This window comes from Paroedura picta, chromosome 6 (genome assembly GCF_049243985.1).
Source record: "Paroedura picta isolate Pp20150507F chromosome 6, Ppicta_v3.0, whole genome shotgun sequence".
Lineage (NCBI taxonomy): Eukaryota > Metazoa > Chordata > Lepidosauria > Squamata > Gekkonidae > Paroedura > Paroedura picta.
The window spans coordinates 14,604,494-14,619,238 of record NC_135374.1 but is presented as its reverse complement, the minus strand read 5'-3'; the positions used below and the strand labels follow the sequence as shown (position 1 = coordinate 14,619,238).

The 14,745-nt window shown below is 48.8% G+C and overlaps 1 protein-coding gene across 1 annotated transcript in view; it reads right to left on the bottom strand.

The window, feature by feature from the left end:
- Positions 1-4,986, bottom strand: part of CNTN5 (contactin 5) — a 744,496-nt gene extending 739,510 nt beyond the window's left edge. Inside the window, exon 1 of the mRNA XM_077341497.1 lies at positions 4,597-4,986. The gene's annotated coding sequence lies outside the window, so the exon portion shown is untranslated. The remainder of the gene's footprint in view (positions 1-4,596) is intronic.
- Positions 4,987-14,745: the final 9,759 nt, after the last annotated feature.

The following is a 14,745-nucleotide window of genomic DNA, read 5'->3' as shown; positions in this document are numbered from 1 at the left end:
AAAGACATTGCAGGTACAGTCTTCATAGCTCCCCATGGCATGACCGTTGACCAAATGTGTTTCAACCCAGAGGGTCATCATCAGTGATTCAATAAACTCCATGCAAACGTATAAAAGTACAGCATTACAGAAAACGTGACCTCATAAAACTATCATAAAATGTGACATTCCCAACCCAATGTAATGATAATTTCAGACGTGGAGCTCCGAATCAAAAATCAAAGTAGCCAAGAACCATCCTTCGATCCAAGGCCAAGGTTCAATCATAAAATGATAGAATGACGGAGATGGAAGGGGCCACGCAAGCCATCGAGTCCAGCCCCCTGCTCAGTGCAGGGTTAGCTTAAAGCAGGGGTAGTCAAACTGTGGCCCTCCAGATGTCCATGGACTACAATTCCCAGGAGCCCCCTGCCAGCAAATGCTGGCAGGAGGCTCCTGGGAATTGTAGTCCATGGACATCTGGAGGGCCGCAGTTTGACTATCCCTGGCTTAAAGCATTCACGAGGCCAAGACATTACATCAAATTCACACCTCCCTCCAGAGCGGGCCTCCTCGTGTGTAAACTAAACCTAAAATCTGAACATGTACCTTTTCCATAGCAACCTCGGCCCTGCAGATCAGGCTCCCTGCAGAGATTATTGTGCTGGGTGTCCCATGGGGTCATTCCACACATCACGGGGCAGCAAAACCATGTCCGAAGGGAAGCACCCATTGGATGAGGAAGCCCGATCCAGCCCCGGCCCTCTAATAAACAACCTTGTATCATCCAGATATTCTTGACTTCCCATGAGGGCTTCCAAGGGCTGCACAGTGCAGTTCTTGCCGTTAAAAATAAGCCACCTCTTGACACAATGGTTTTAATTCAAGGGAACAAAATTACAGGAAGACACCGACGACTCTCTTACACAGAAAAGGTGCTTTATCTCCACAGTATTTACCCTTTGCTGACCCCCTCTGGTCTCCTGAATCGGTTCCAAGACAATCAACCTTCCCTTTGCCAAATCGATAGGTTTTCTTGTTTACATGTGGAGGACCAAGCAGAGCCTTTTTGGGTCGTTGTTTGTAAACCACATAAATCAAGGCCACAAATCTCCCGGTTGCCTCTGATGCCAGCAACTTATGCAGGGTACTGCCACCAAACCTACCACTCCTGGCCTTTCTTTTAGGATGCCAGCGTTCGAGTTACTTAAGGCAGTCTCCCTCTCTTGAATCCACAAGCAGTTCTATTACCCTAACAGCTGCATCCTGTTTATCCGAGCAAGTCTCCGAGGGTCCCTTGATCTTTCTTCAAAGGTTAGGCTATCTTTGCCAGGGAAAACCTTTGTATCTCTTTTGCAAAACCCAAGGGTGTGCACGCTACCCTGGCTTCGAACACCCATAGCTAATTTTTAAACACAGGGGCAAGTCTAAGGTGCACAGGCAATTATTGGTATGGAAAATGACATTGAGAAAAGCCCCACCTTTCAATGCATGGAGATTCCTTTACCTACTGCAAGAATCCAGAAGAGGTTAAAAGCACACCCATTCCCATGAAAGCTTATACCTGGAGTAAATAGTTGCCCCTGGACTCAAGCTTTTTTCCAGTAACGACCGTGGAGGATAAGCAAGGCGTGCAGCTTTATAACGCATGTTTAAGGAGTCCCTAAATGGAAAGCATTTCCAAGCACAAATCAGTATGTTTCGTGCAGCATCCATGAGCTAGGAAGTCATGGTTAGCTTTTATTTCCCATCTCGTGACCATGCATGGAATCAAACACATTTGCAACTGCCGATTCTCATACATGTACTAGAGACTTAGATAGATCTGCATGGGGCTTTCATGCTTTTTCCTAACCCACCATTCTTCCAAATGGAGAATTCGTTGTATTTGAACCATCCGCTGATTTTAACCTGAGCAGGAACTGAACCTAGATCTTCTGCAGTGAAACCAACGGTACACCTGCCACATTGTATGGACTCCCCAACCTGGCAAATAGTGAATCAAAAATGTGGGAGGTCACCCGAGGACCACCCATGGAGTCCATAGATACACTCAAAAGGATTTAGAGTAAGCCCCCTTCCATTTTCTAGATCCACTAGATCTTGAATCACATTGAGTCTCGCCAGCCATTCTGTGGTTCAAATACAGGCTTCAGTTGAACGAGAGAAGGGGAAATGGAATCACCTTTCCCAAGGCAAGGGTACCCAAATGAGGACATTTAAAGGAGTGTTTATTCCAAGAATGGATGGATTTGTTGAACACAGACCAAACGTACTCCCAGGGGATCCTTCCAGTCCGTAAGACACAACCCCTTTGGTTGAAATGAAACACATCTGGCTAGCAGCAATTGGCTGTATTCATCCCTGGCTGTCCTCTTCTCCTCTGAACCCCCAGCTCCCCCATACTCACTGGACTGCAAACTCTTTGGGGCAAGACCCTAGTCCTTTTTGACACATACTGAGAAATATATGAGTCATTCACAATGGATTTACCCATTCCTGGATGATCTAGTCCAGAGACCCACTTTTGCATAGGAAGAAACATGGAAACCACATGTCAGTCCTCACCCATCCAGCTTTTGCAACCCTTCAGCTTTAACTGGATTTTCCCATTGGTATCTCATGCTCCAGAAGGGCATTCCAGGAACTAAGTCAACATTGCCCAGGCTTTTCAACAAACAAACCAACAAATACATGCATGATGTTACTTTAAAAAAAAAATTAGTTTTGGCAGTCCCCCAGCACGCTTTACTATCATTCCTTTCACAATGAGACTTTTTCTATTCCCCTGGTTCAGATGAGATTGGCAGATAGTTCAGATGAGATTGGAAACCTCCCGTTCCCCCAATTTTAAAGTATTCGAACCTGCCCCCTTTGCCATATTCTGTGTTCATCTTTTAATCGTGTTTCCAATTAATTTGTTTTCCAGATCTGTCGTTCCCCCTCCCCTGATTCCAGTACCTGCTCTTTGAGGGCTCTATCATAAGGGCATTTTCTAGAAGGAGAGGGGGGGGGAGTTAAACCTTGCCAAGAATACCAACAGGTCTGAATCTGAAGGCTTTAAAAACTTTCTCTGCCGGTGACTGAGACTCTAAAATATGTACAAAAGGGGCAGAACACCTCCGATCCCCTTTCAGGTTCGCAATCAGGGTAAAAGGACACATCACACACAAATACAAAACCCACAACTTTTCAATTGGAAAAACAGAACATCAGTCTTAAGATATAGCAGTCTTGAGCAAAGGTGGGATATAAGGTGTGAGTGTGTGTGTAGGTGGGGGGATGATTAACCCTTTCTTCTCTGGCTATTTTCTGCTCAAAACTGCACCACCCCTTCCAGGATTTCTCCACAGCTTGGCTGTCTGAACTGCAACTAGCAATGACAGGGACCAGCTGTGGTCGGTCCACAGAGCCACTAAATTTCTGAAAGCATCCGTGGCAGCCCTGTGGAGGTGGCCGGCTTTGCAACTGTTGGTCTGGACATGGCAAGCTAGACGGAGGAGTTTTTTTTTTCATTTATGGTCCTTAACCAAAGTACCCCTGGGAAGAATCTGATCCAAACAAAAGCTTTTGAAGAGCAATCCTATGACAGGTCTATTCTGAATCCCCCTGAAGCCTCCCCAGTACGGCTTACTCTCAGGGAAATGCTTTGAGGATTCCTCCCCTGGTAGGTTTTCAATTTCTCTGCAGCAGGTCATTTTACAACTCTGCGTGAGTGAGAAGGAAGGAAGGAAGCAAGCAAGTTTGGGGGCAAACAAACCTTTGAAAAATAAGTAAATAAACGTGGTCTGGTCCGAAACTTTTCTTCAAGCCTGGAAGGCTTGTATTTTCCTCTCAGCTATGATCACAAATTCTGTTTTGATTATTTCTTAATCTATTTAATAAGCCAAAACATATGCAGAGGATAAGGAATCCTACAGGCACTGAATCCCCCCCCCCCAACACACATTCAACAGTCCAAAAGGAATGCTGATTCTTCCCTACAGAAGAATGCATGGATCAGAAGAGTCCAAGGGTGTGTCTACCTCCCAAATATCCATTTTCTCACGGGGTGCGGGGGGGGGGCAATCTGGATCATTTATTTATTTATTTTCAAATAAACCATTCTAGTTTTGCTCTCCCTTCTTAAAAAGAGCTTTGGGGGGCCGGTTTGGCAGAAGCACGAGCCGGCGACTCCCCCCCTCCCCTCTCCCCTCTCCCGCCCCCCCCCCCCCAGAACTTCCACCCAACTCAACTTCCGAGGCGAAGAAGCGCGGATCGCTACCTCCCGACGGGGTCCCCTCCGGGGGCGACCCAAGAGTTGGCAACAGTGTTGGATCGCCTCCCCCACACCCGTCGCCCTTCCGCGCATCTCGAGCCCCCTTCGCCGCCCCCCCCGGCCGAGCTGCCCTCCCAGCGGGTCCACGAAGCCGAAGCGAACAAGCGGTCCCTTCCCGCCGCGGTTCTCGCCCCGACAGCGCGCCCGCCTCGCAGCAGCCCCGGCGCGGCCGAACGAGCGGCGGAGTCGTCGTGGTGGACGGTTCAGGACCATGGACAGCGGGCGGCGCTGGCCAACGCAGCCGCCCGAGCGCTCGGGCTCCCCGCTCGCCCCACTGCCGCGGCCCTCGCAGCACTCACCGCGGCCGCCTTCCCCGGCTTCCCCGCCGTCCCGCCTCGCCAGGCGCCCGCCTCGCCGAGCATCCCCGGCCGCCCTTGGGGGCCCGGAGCTCGGCCGCCGCCGGCTCACGGCTGCTTGCAGGGGGAGGCGAGCGTGCCCTGCCAGCCGCCGCCTCCGCCGCCTCCAGCTTCGCTTGGCCCCGGGCCGGCCGGCCGGGCGGCGTGGCTGGCGCTGGCGGGCTCCGTCTGCGGGCGCCGCTTCTTGTTCTTCTTCTTGTTCTTCTTCCCCGCGGCGTGCCGCTTCGGACGAGCTCGGGCGAGAGGCGCAAAGGCAGACCTCCTCTGGCTGCTGATGCGCTCGCCACGGCGGCTCCTCCGCCAATGCCGGCTCGCTCGCCTCTCGCTCGCCGCCGCTGACTGGCTGCCTCTGGCTTGCCAGCGCCGGCTCGGGAGCGGAGGGAGGAGGGAGCGCGGGGGTGTGCGGACGCGTGTGTGCCCTCGCACTCGCACACACGCGCACACACACCCACACACGCGCGCACAGGCGCGCAGTGCGCCCGGCTCCTCCGGGCCGGCCCAAGGGTCCCTTGGGGGTCCCTTGGGGGGCTTCGGGCTGCCAGGAGACCCCCGCGACGCGCTCCGGGGACCGCCAGGTGGGAATCGGCTGAGAAGATGCGATCGGATTTCAACGAATGGTTAAAAGACAGTGCTGTATAGGGCTATGTCTCAGGTACACGGCTGACCACCGGGGGAATGGGGTGCATCGGCCATATACAAAAAAAGAGGGGGTGAATAGGACCCTCCTTAAGAGGCTTCCACCTTTCGATGACCGTGAGCTGCAATGGGGTGAGGAGGGGGGAACTCCCTTGAGGATGCCACTGTAGGGTCGCTGGCAGGCAGACCGGAGCGATCTTACAGACTTCACGCTCTTCTGATAAGGACAACAGAGGTTTTGCTTGCTATTTATTTAGATTTTTTTTCCCCCCTTTGGATTTTTATAGCGTCGTATCTCAACGGACTCAGGGCGGATTGGCATGTGTGGTGGGTGAGAAGGAGGATTTAAGGTCTGGGGACAGAGCCCTGTGAGGAGAGGTGGAAGGATTTGGGAACGTTCCGCCTGGAGAAGAGGAGGCTGAGAGGGGACAGGTTGGCTCTATTGACTGATGGAAAAGTTGTGACTTTGGAGGAGGGCAGGGAGGGGTTCCTGTGGGCTACAGAGGACACGCAGGAATGGCTTTAAACTACGTGTAGAATGGTACTGGCTAGATATCACTGAAAGAAAAAACATTTTCACAGTCAGCGTAGTTCAGGAGTGGAACCAGCTGCCTAAGGAGGTGGAGAGAGCCCACCTCCCCCCCCCCCGCCCACCTCACTGGCAGCCTTCAAGCAGCAACTGGACAGATACTAATCATCGATGTTTTAGGCTGATCCTGCCTTGAGAAGGGGGTGGTCTAGATGGCCTGGCTGATCCCTTCCAGCTCTATGAGTCTTAGGCAGGGGTAGTCAAACTGCGGCCCTCCAGATGTCCATGGACTACAATTCCCATGAGCCCCTGCCAGCGTTCGCTGGCAGGGGCTCATGGGAATTGTAGTCCATGGACATCTGGAGGACCACAGTTTGACTACTCCTGGTAAGGCATGCCCATATGTAGGTGTATTCATGTCTCTGTGTCTCTACATGCATTTGTCTCTGCTGCAGTGGCCAGGGTGTTTCTTATTTACTCATCAAAACAATTCTGGTGGTTCTCAGCCTTGCCTGCAGGGGTTATTTCCTGTATTCCTTAAAGAACAGGACCCGTACGTGTCAAACAATATTTGCAGGGAATGCAATGGAGGGGGGGATTCGGTGGTTTGTGTTGAGCCAAGAAGTGTGTTGAGGACCCACGGCAAAAGGGAAGGTCCAAACCTGTGCAGAGTTAGGGATGCTTACTCCCACCTCTATAAATAAAATAAATAAATATTCTGGGGGAGGCCTTGGGGGCGGGGGGAGCTGGTTGGGATGGGGGAGGCAGCGTTTTCCTCGCAATGAATCAAATGGCCCAAAGTCTGAGTCGGGAGTTGGGTTCTAGTTCAAAGTCTTGTCCCTCAGGCCGGAATCATTAGCTCACATCCTCCTGGCCCAGACATACATGTGCATGGATGTGAGTATATGTGGAAGAGGGGAAAGGGTTCCCAAAATTATGACTATTTTATTATTATCCTTTCATTTATATCCCGCCTCCCCCCGGAGGCTCGAGGCGGGTCACATAAAATCAATCCCCTAAAAACAGTAATAAGAACAATAAAACATAGTACATTATTAACCACAACCACGTGGCAGGCCTGCAAATTTGTGCTGAGAGCTAGAGAATCAGCCATTCTTTGATCAGAGACAGCCAGCTTGGAGTAGTGGTTAGGCGTTTGGACTTCTAATCTGGCGAGCCGGGTTTGATTCCCCGCTCCCACACATGCAGCCAGCTGGGAGACCATGAGCTCGCCACAGCACTGATAAAGCTGTTCTGACCGAGCAGTGATATCAGGACTCTCTCAGACTCACCCACCTCACAGGGTGTCTGTTGTGGGGAGAGGAAAGGGAAGGCGATTGAAAGCCGCTTTGAGACTCTGTCGGGTGGAGAAAAGGGGCATATAAGAACCAACTCTTGTTCTTCTTTAGTAATATCAGGGCTCTCTCAGCCTCACCCACCTCACAGGGTGTCTGTTGTGGGGAGAGGAAAGGGAAGGCTATTAGAAGCCAGTTTGAGAGGCATTCTGGTAGATAAAAGTGGCACATAAGAACCGATTCTTCTTCTTCTTCTTCTTCTTCTTCTTCTTCTTCTTCTTCTTCTTCTTCTTCTTCTTCTTCTTCTTCTTCTTCTTCTTCTTCTTCTTCTTCTTTCTCAGATGTCCCAAGCTAGCTGGGACAAGACTGATCTTAGAAGCTAAGCAGGGCAACCCCTTTTTGGATGGGAGACCCCTAGAGAAGTTCAGGGTTGCTACCCAGAGGCAGGCAATGGCAAACGACCTCTGAATGCTTCCTGTCTAAACACATGGGGTGGCCATAAGTCTCCAATGCCTGGAGGGCACTTTCCACCACCAGGACACTAAGTAATCATAAAAATATGAAGTGTAATAACAAAACAGTGTGATTTGAGATGCACGCCCAATAATCCACAATGGCCATCTAGGTTCCCACTGGACAATAAGCTCCCTTGATCAGATTCACACCCTTTGTTAGTGTCATTCCTAGACTCAAATGGATGCGACTCCACTTACCATTGCACTGGAACTGAAGACTCTGGATGTGGACTCCGCTTGGTGTCGTGGTTAACAGTAGTGGCCTCTAATCTGGAGAACTGAGTTTGATTCTCTGCTCCTCCACATGCAGCCAGCTGGGTGACCTTGGGCTACTCACCGTCCTGTTAGAGCTGTTTTCACAAAGCTCTCGCAGCCTTACTATAACAGCCCCTCTGGGAATATCTGGCTCAGGGTGGTTTTACAGCATTTAAAACTACAGAGGTTACATTTTCCATGATATAACACTAAAATGATTTTAAAAATCAAGAAGAAGAAGAAGAAGAAGAAGAAGAAGAAGAAGAAGAAGAAGAAGAAGAAGAAGAAGAAGAGGAAGAAGAGTTGGTTCTTATGTGCCCCTTTTCTCTACCAGAAGGAGTCTCAAAGCAGCTTACAGTCGCCTTCCCTTTCCTCTCCCCACAACAGACACCCTGTAAGATAGGTGAGGCTGAGGGAGACCTGATATTACTGCTTGGTCAGAATAGCTTTGTCAGTGCTGTGACTAGCCCAAGATCACCCAGCTGGCTTCATGTGTGGGAGCGCAGAATCAAACCCAGCCTGCCAGATTAGAAGTCCACACTCCTAAGCACTACACCAAAATTCAGTATAAAATCATAAAGCAGTCAAACCAGTTAGTATCTATTGGTGTTTCTGGCATCCTTGCCACTAGCTGCTTCTCACATTCAGGGGGCGTATTTTTGTGGAGGTCCAGTAGATATTGTGTCCTCACTGGCCCCAGTCAAACGCCTGGCGGAAGAGCTTCGTCTCCCAAGCCCTGTTTTTACTGACATGGTTTGAATACATGTGTGTCATAAACCACCCCGAGCACCCTAGTAAGGAAGGATGGTCTAGAAATCAAATCATAAATAAACAAACCCCCTCTGTTTATTTGGTGGGTTGAAAACCCTACAGGGCCACCAGAAACCAACTTGATGGGATCTTCCACCAGCGAGACCTCATCTGATGACCTCAGATATGAACCATCCTAGTGGCCCCTTTTTCAGGCATTACATCCACCCAGCCCCGAAACCTCCCAAGCCCACCTACCCATATGCATCATGGAGATCCTTCATAAACAGGCGGATGCACATCTGTGACCCATTCCTTTAGCTTCAGTCCCTTTGAACCCCAACCCTGAACAAGCCATCAGCCAGGTTGCACCGGCTGAGGCTGGATGTGATGCAGAATGTTCAGACAACGTGGCAACAGGGTGTATCCAGAGGCTCAACCCACGATCCGGAAGCTCCCCATAGGTGTGGATGGCTGACGTGTGGGCAGATCCTACGCATCACTCTGTGTCTTTCTTCTCCCTTTTTGGGGGGGAGAGAGGGCCATTGATTTCATGCTTAAACAGGCATCAGAACTACCAGCAGCAGGAAAACAAAACAAAAAAACCCCAAGTGCTGGTTGGTTTTCCGATGGTACACTTTCTCTCTCCCAAAAACACATTCTTGTGCATGAGAGTGACTGATTGTTTCTCAGGTGGCTCCTCTCCTCCTCGATTTGCCTGCTTCTCACTGATACTCAATCTCCGGGCAACCTGCATGTATTTCCACCCCTCTCTCCCTCTGCCGTCCCTCCCTGCTCCTGCATGGCAGGAAGGGGGGGGGGGAATGTCCCATTTTAGGCTGAGATACCGCCAGAGCCGTCCCTGGCTTTTTTAGATCACAATAGCTGTAATTGGAAAAATAACACGGGCCGTAAATCCACTTGGCTGCCAGCTCTGGTGCCCTTGTCCTGTGGAATCCCTCCTTATCTCTCTCTCTCTCCTCCCCCTTACCTTTGTCGAACCTTTCTCTAACCTGGATTCATCGGCTTTTAATTGAATTAGACTGAGAATAAATTTTGCCTTCTTCCCAGCCGATGAGCTTTCTGCCTGCGTGCACGCCCGTGTTTCTCTCTCCTTGTTTCTATATTTAACTAGAGTGAAAAACCCTCCGTTATGCCCCGTTGTGCTGTTTTGGAAAGGCAGGATTCTCACTCGAGCCCCCAGGTGCCTTTGGAGTAGCAGCATGATTGATACTCAAGCATGCATCAGATTGCTACCCTCTCTCTTTCCTCCTTTCCATGACACACTCGGTTGGGTTGAAATGGGGGCAGTGAATCGATTGTCCTGGTCCGAGAGGGGGGTCTTTTTGCATCGTACTGTTCTCGTTCAGGAATACAAGAGGTCATTCATAGGAGGCTGCTGTGTCTTGGAGCTCTGTGTTCACTTGTGGAAGTCACCGCTGCAGGGAGTGTCGGCAGCAACAATAACAGACTGCTTCAAGACGGGATTGGCTAAACCAGGAGTAGTCAAACTGCGGCCCTCCAGATGTCCATGGACTACAATTCCCAGGAGCTCCTGGGAATTGTAGTCCATGGACATCTGGAGGGCCGCAGTTTGACTACCCCTGGGCTAAACATATGAAGCAAAGCTGGCAGAGGTTGTGGATATTATCCACAAGATATAGAGGGGGCAGTCTGTCTGGGGGCAGTGATATTCTGTGTGTTTGGTGCTTGGAGGGCAAGATGGGGAGGGCTTCGAGAGTTCTAGCCCCACTGGTGGACCTCCTGATGGCACCTGGGTTTTGGCCACTGTGTGAGAGTGTTGGACTACATGGGTCATTGGCCTGATGCAACACAGTGTCTGTCTGTCTGTCTGTCTGTTTGTCTGCTTGCCTGCCTATCTGGAGGATATTATTTGGAAAAAAGATCAGGATGTTTTTGTTTTAACTATCCGTCCGTCCGTCTCTCCATGCATTGGTTGTCTGTCTGTTGAATCATAGAGCCCGAAGGGGCCTTACAGGCCATCTAGTTAAACTCCCTGCTCAATGCAAGACCAGCCTAAAGCATGCATGGGAAGTATCTGTCCAGGACCAGAGCCTTCTTGGTCCTGCCCCCACACCTGGTGGAATGAGCTCCCTAGAGAGATCAGGGCCCTTCCTGAACTAGCACAATTCCAAAGGGCATATAAAAGAGAGCTCCTCCACCAGGCTAACTCAGTAACATCTGTTGGTCCCCCAAATGTTCCCCTCCATGATTTGAGCCAAGCTGACCTCATGTTAAAAGCTGAGAGTTGTTGTCACACTGTGAATCTATTACAGTATTTTGTTATAATTTGTTATGTTCAATTTTGGAACCAGTTAGGTTACTGTCACTAGATTAATATGTATATTCATGATGTTTTATATAAACCACCCTGAACCTTATGGGAGGGCAGTATAGAAATTCAACAATATTTATTTATTTATTTATTTATTTATTTATTTATTTATTTATTTATTTATTTATTTATTTATTCGTTCGTTCGTTCGTTCGTTCGTTCGTTCATTCATTCATTCATCCATCCATCAGGGAGAACAGGCTTGTTCCTTCAGTGCTGGTTTTCTACTTGCTGGGATTTTTCTTCTTGTTTGTTGAAGACATTCATGTCCTCCTGCATTCAGAAGAGCTGCAGGCCAGTCAACCAGCCAATGATTCAACCTACTCATGCTGAGTTTCGTGACTCCTTTGGGACTGTTGGAGTCATTCTGCCTTAGACTTCTTTTGGACCAAACCCCATTTCATCAGGTGCATCCAGAGTGCCTTGCAGGGGACAGAAAGAGACAACAGTAACCAGTGGCGTCAAAAGGCAAAGTAATGCATGATCCTCAACCTGTGGGGTATCTGCATGATTCAGTTGCATAGCACTGAGTGCCCATTGCCCTTTGGCAACAGTGGCAATGGTGAGTAGTATTCACTAAGATGTGTCACTGGAGCTGCCTCAGCCATTTGTCACACAGTTGGCATGCATATAAACACAAATAAACACAGTGGCTGGGATGTCAGATTGTGGGGGAGACTCAGGGCCATTTCGCACGGCTTCAAAGTAGCAGAATGGTTGCTATTTGGAAACGCTACTAATTTGACATAACCCACGACGTCGTAGACAATCTGCAACAATCCTGAAACCAATCAGCAAAAAGCGCTTCGTTGTGGCGCTTTCAGGGGAATCCAGAAAAGTGGATTCACCCTCCGGATAGCGATACACTCCTGCAACCAATCTGCAACAGTAGCGCTAAAGATCTGTGCGTTACCATTGTTGCTGGTTCTTCAAAGTCCCTCCCCCTGGCTCTCTCCTCCAAACTTCCGGCGAAGCGATCGCCATTTTTTTTTCTCCGAGCGAGCGGGGATAAACGCACCGGCGAGCCTCTTTCTGTTTAGAGGCTTCCCTGGCTTCAGTCCTTCACCTTTAGTCACTAAGCACAAACAACTGAAAAGCCCGTTTGCTGAAATAAAGTCCCTTTATTTTTTACAAATAAATTCAGCCGAAAATCGTGCCCGTGAGGGGGGGGGGATTTTTTTTTTTATCACTTGAGGCAGCGTGCAAATGATCATACAATCAAACGGCAGCTCACATTAGGCAGCTGGATGGGTCTCTCCGTAGCAACGAATCTACCTAGATTCATTGCTATGGGTCGTTTTTTTAAAAAAAAAAACCTTTCTTAAAGGGAAAGGGGCTGTTTGGGAGCATGCTAACGGCTGCCCATTGGCTGCTTGACGGCCAGGGGCGGGACGAGCTTGGCAATAGCGCTTCCTTTCTAGCGATTTCTGCCGAGACCGGAAGCCTGTGGGAAACGCTAAAAAACGCAACTGATTCCACTACAAAGCCAGGTATGCATAACGACGAATTCCACTATTTTAAATGGCGATTTTTCATTCCGCAAACAATTTGCAACAAAGATCCCTGTGCGAAAAGGCCCTCAGGTTCAGATTCCTACTCTGCCATGCATTTTGGGCCCAATCTTCTTTCTTTCTTTCTTTCTTTCTTTCTTTCTTTCTTTCTTTCTTTCTTTCTTTCTTTCTTTCTTTCTTTCTTTCTTTCTTTCTTTCTTTCTGTCTTTCTGTCTTTCTGTCTTTCTGTCTTTCTGTCTTTCTGTCTTTCTGTCTTTCTGTCTTTCTGTCTTCCTTGCTTCCTTCCTTCCTTCCTTCCTTCCTTCCTTCCTTCCTTCCTTCCTTCCTTCCTTCCGTCTTTCTGTCTTTCTGTCTTTCTGTCTTCCTTGCTTCCTTCTTGCTTCCTTCCTTCCTTCCTTCCTTCCTTCCTTCCTTCCTTCCTTCCTTCCTTCCTTCCTTCCTTCCGTCTTTCTGTCTTTCTGTCTTTCTGGCTTCCTTGCTTCCTTGCTTCCTTGCTTCCTTGCTTCCTTGCTTCCTTGCTTCCTTGCTTCCTTGCTTCCTTGCTTCCTTCCTTCCGTCTTTCTGTCTTTCTGTCTTTCTTGCTTCCTTCTTTCCTTCCTTCCTTCCTTCCTTCCTTCCTTCCTTCCTTCCTTCCTTCCTTCCTTCCTTCCTTCCTTCCGTCCGGCTGTCTGTCTGTCTGTCTTTATGTCTTTCTGGCTTCCTTGCTTCCTTGCTTCCTTGCTTCCTTGCTTCCTTGCTTCCTTGCTTCCTTGCTTCCTTCCTTCCTTCCTTCCTTCCTTCCTTCCTTCCTTCCTTCCTTCTTTCCTTCCTTCCTTCCTTCCTTCCTTCCTTCCTTCTGTCTGTCTTTCTGTCTTCCTTCCTTCCTTCCTTCCTTCCTTCCTTCCTTCCTTCCTTCCTTCCTTCCTTCCTTCCTTCCTTCCTTCTTTCTTTCTTTCTTTCTTTCTTTCTTTCCGTCTGTCTTTCTGTCTTTCTGTCTTTCTGTCTTTCTGTCTTCCTTCCTTGGCACCAGTCATTGGATCTTCCATTCAGCTGGTCATTCTCACCAGAGGAGTTGATGAGGCAGTCTGCTGGTGTTCATTCTGCAGACATGGCCAAACCATTGCAGTCTGCGCGTTTGGATTTGTCCTTTAATTTGCAGCTGGTTGTAACATTTTGTCCAAATTATCTCGTTTCAATTATGATCACACAGAGAAACACCCAGAATCTGCCACAGGCATTACATTTGGAAGGTCTCTAGTTTGTTTATGTCCGATTTTAGTAAAGTCCATGTCTCTGATCCATATAGGAGGATTGGCAGGATTAGTGTCCAGAAAAGACAAACTTTGGTCTTGCGAGAGAACTTTGTCTTCTTCCAGAGGTACCATTTGAGTGTGGCAAATGCTGATGTTGCTTGGTCAATCCTATTGTGGGCTTCAGAGGTCGATGACACTTTCTTTTCTTGTACCAATGAGTTTATGTATTTAAATTTTTTGACTTGATCAATTTGGGGTCCATTGAGGTATACATTTGTCTGGGATCTCTGACTTTGGTTTTGCCCTCATTTATTTTTGAAGCTGTAAGATTGGGCGATGTAGGCAATATCCTAGAGCAGGGGTAGTCAAACTGCGGCCCTCCAGATGTCCATGGACTACAATTCCCATGAGCCCCTGCCAGCGAATGCTGGCAGGGGCTCCTGGGAATTGTAGTCCATGGACATCTGGAGGGCTGCAGTTTGACTATCCCTGTCCTAGAGGATATTAGTAGCCTCTGCATCTGTATTGGCAAATACGGCGCTATCATCTGCAAACATTAGATCTGTCAGGAACTTGTTTTGGCCATATTGAACTCCACATATATTCTTGAATGCTTTTCTCACAATGGCATCAACTACGATGCTAAAAATTAGGGGAGAGGCCACATCTCCTTGGCACACTCCAGTCTGGATGGTGAACTCTTCTGATAGCTCATTTCAAATTTGCACTTGGCTTGTTGAACCATCATATACTGTTTGGAGGAGTGTGATTATTTTGGGGGGGCTCATTTTCAGTTTCTAGTACCTTCCATAGAGAAGGCCAGTGGACACAGTCAAAAGCGGATTTGAAGTCAATAAAGACAATGACAGTTCTCTCTCCTCACCTAATTCTTTCCTCTGCTAGTTGACGGGTGGTGAACGTTTGATCAATACAGCCCTGATGTAGCCTAAATCCTGCTTGCTCTTCTCTACTAGTCTGCTTGCAATGTTCCCGTAGCCTTGATTGTATGATCT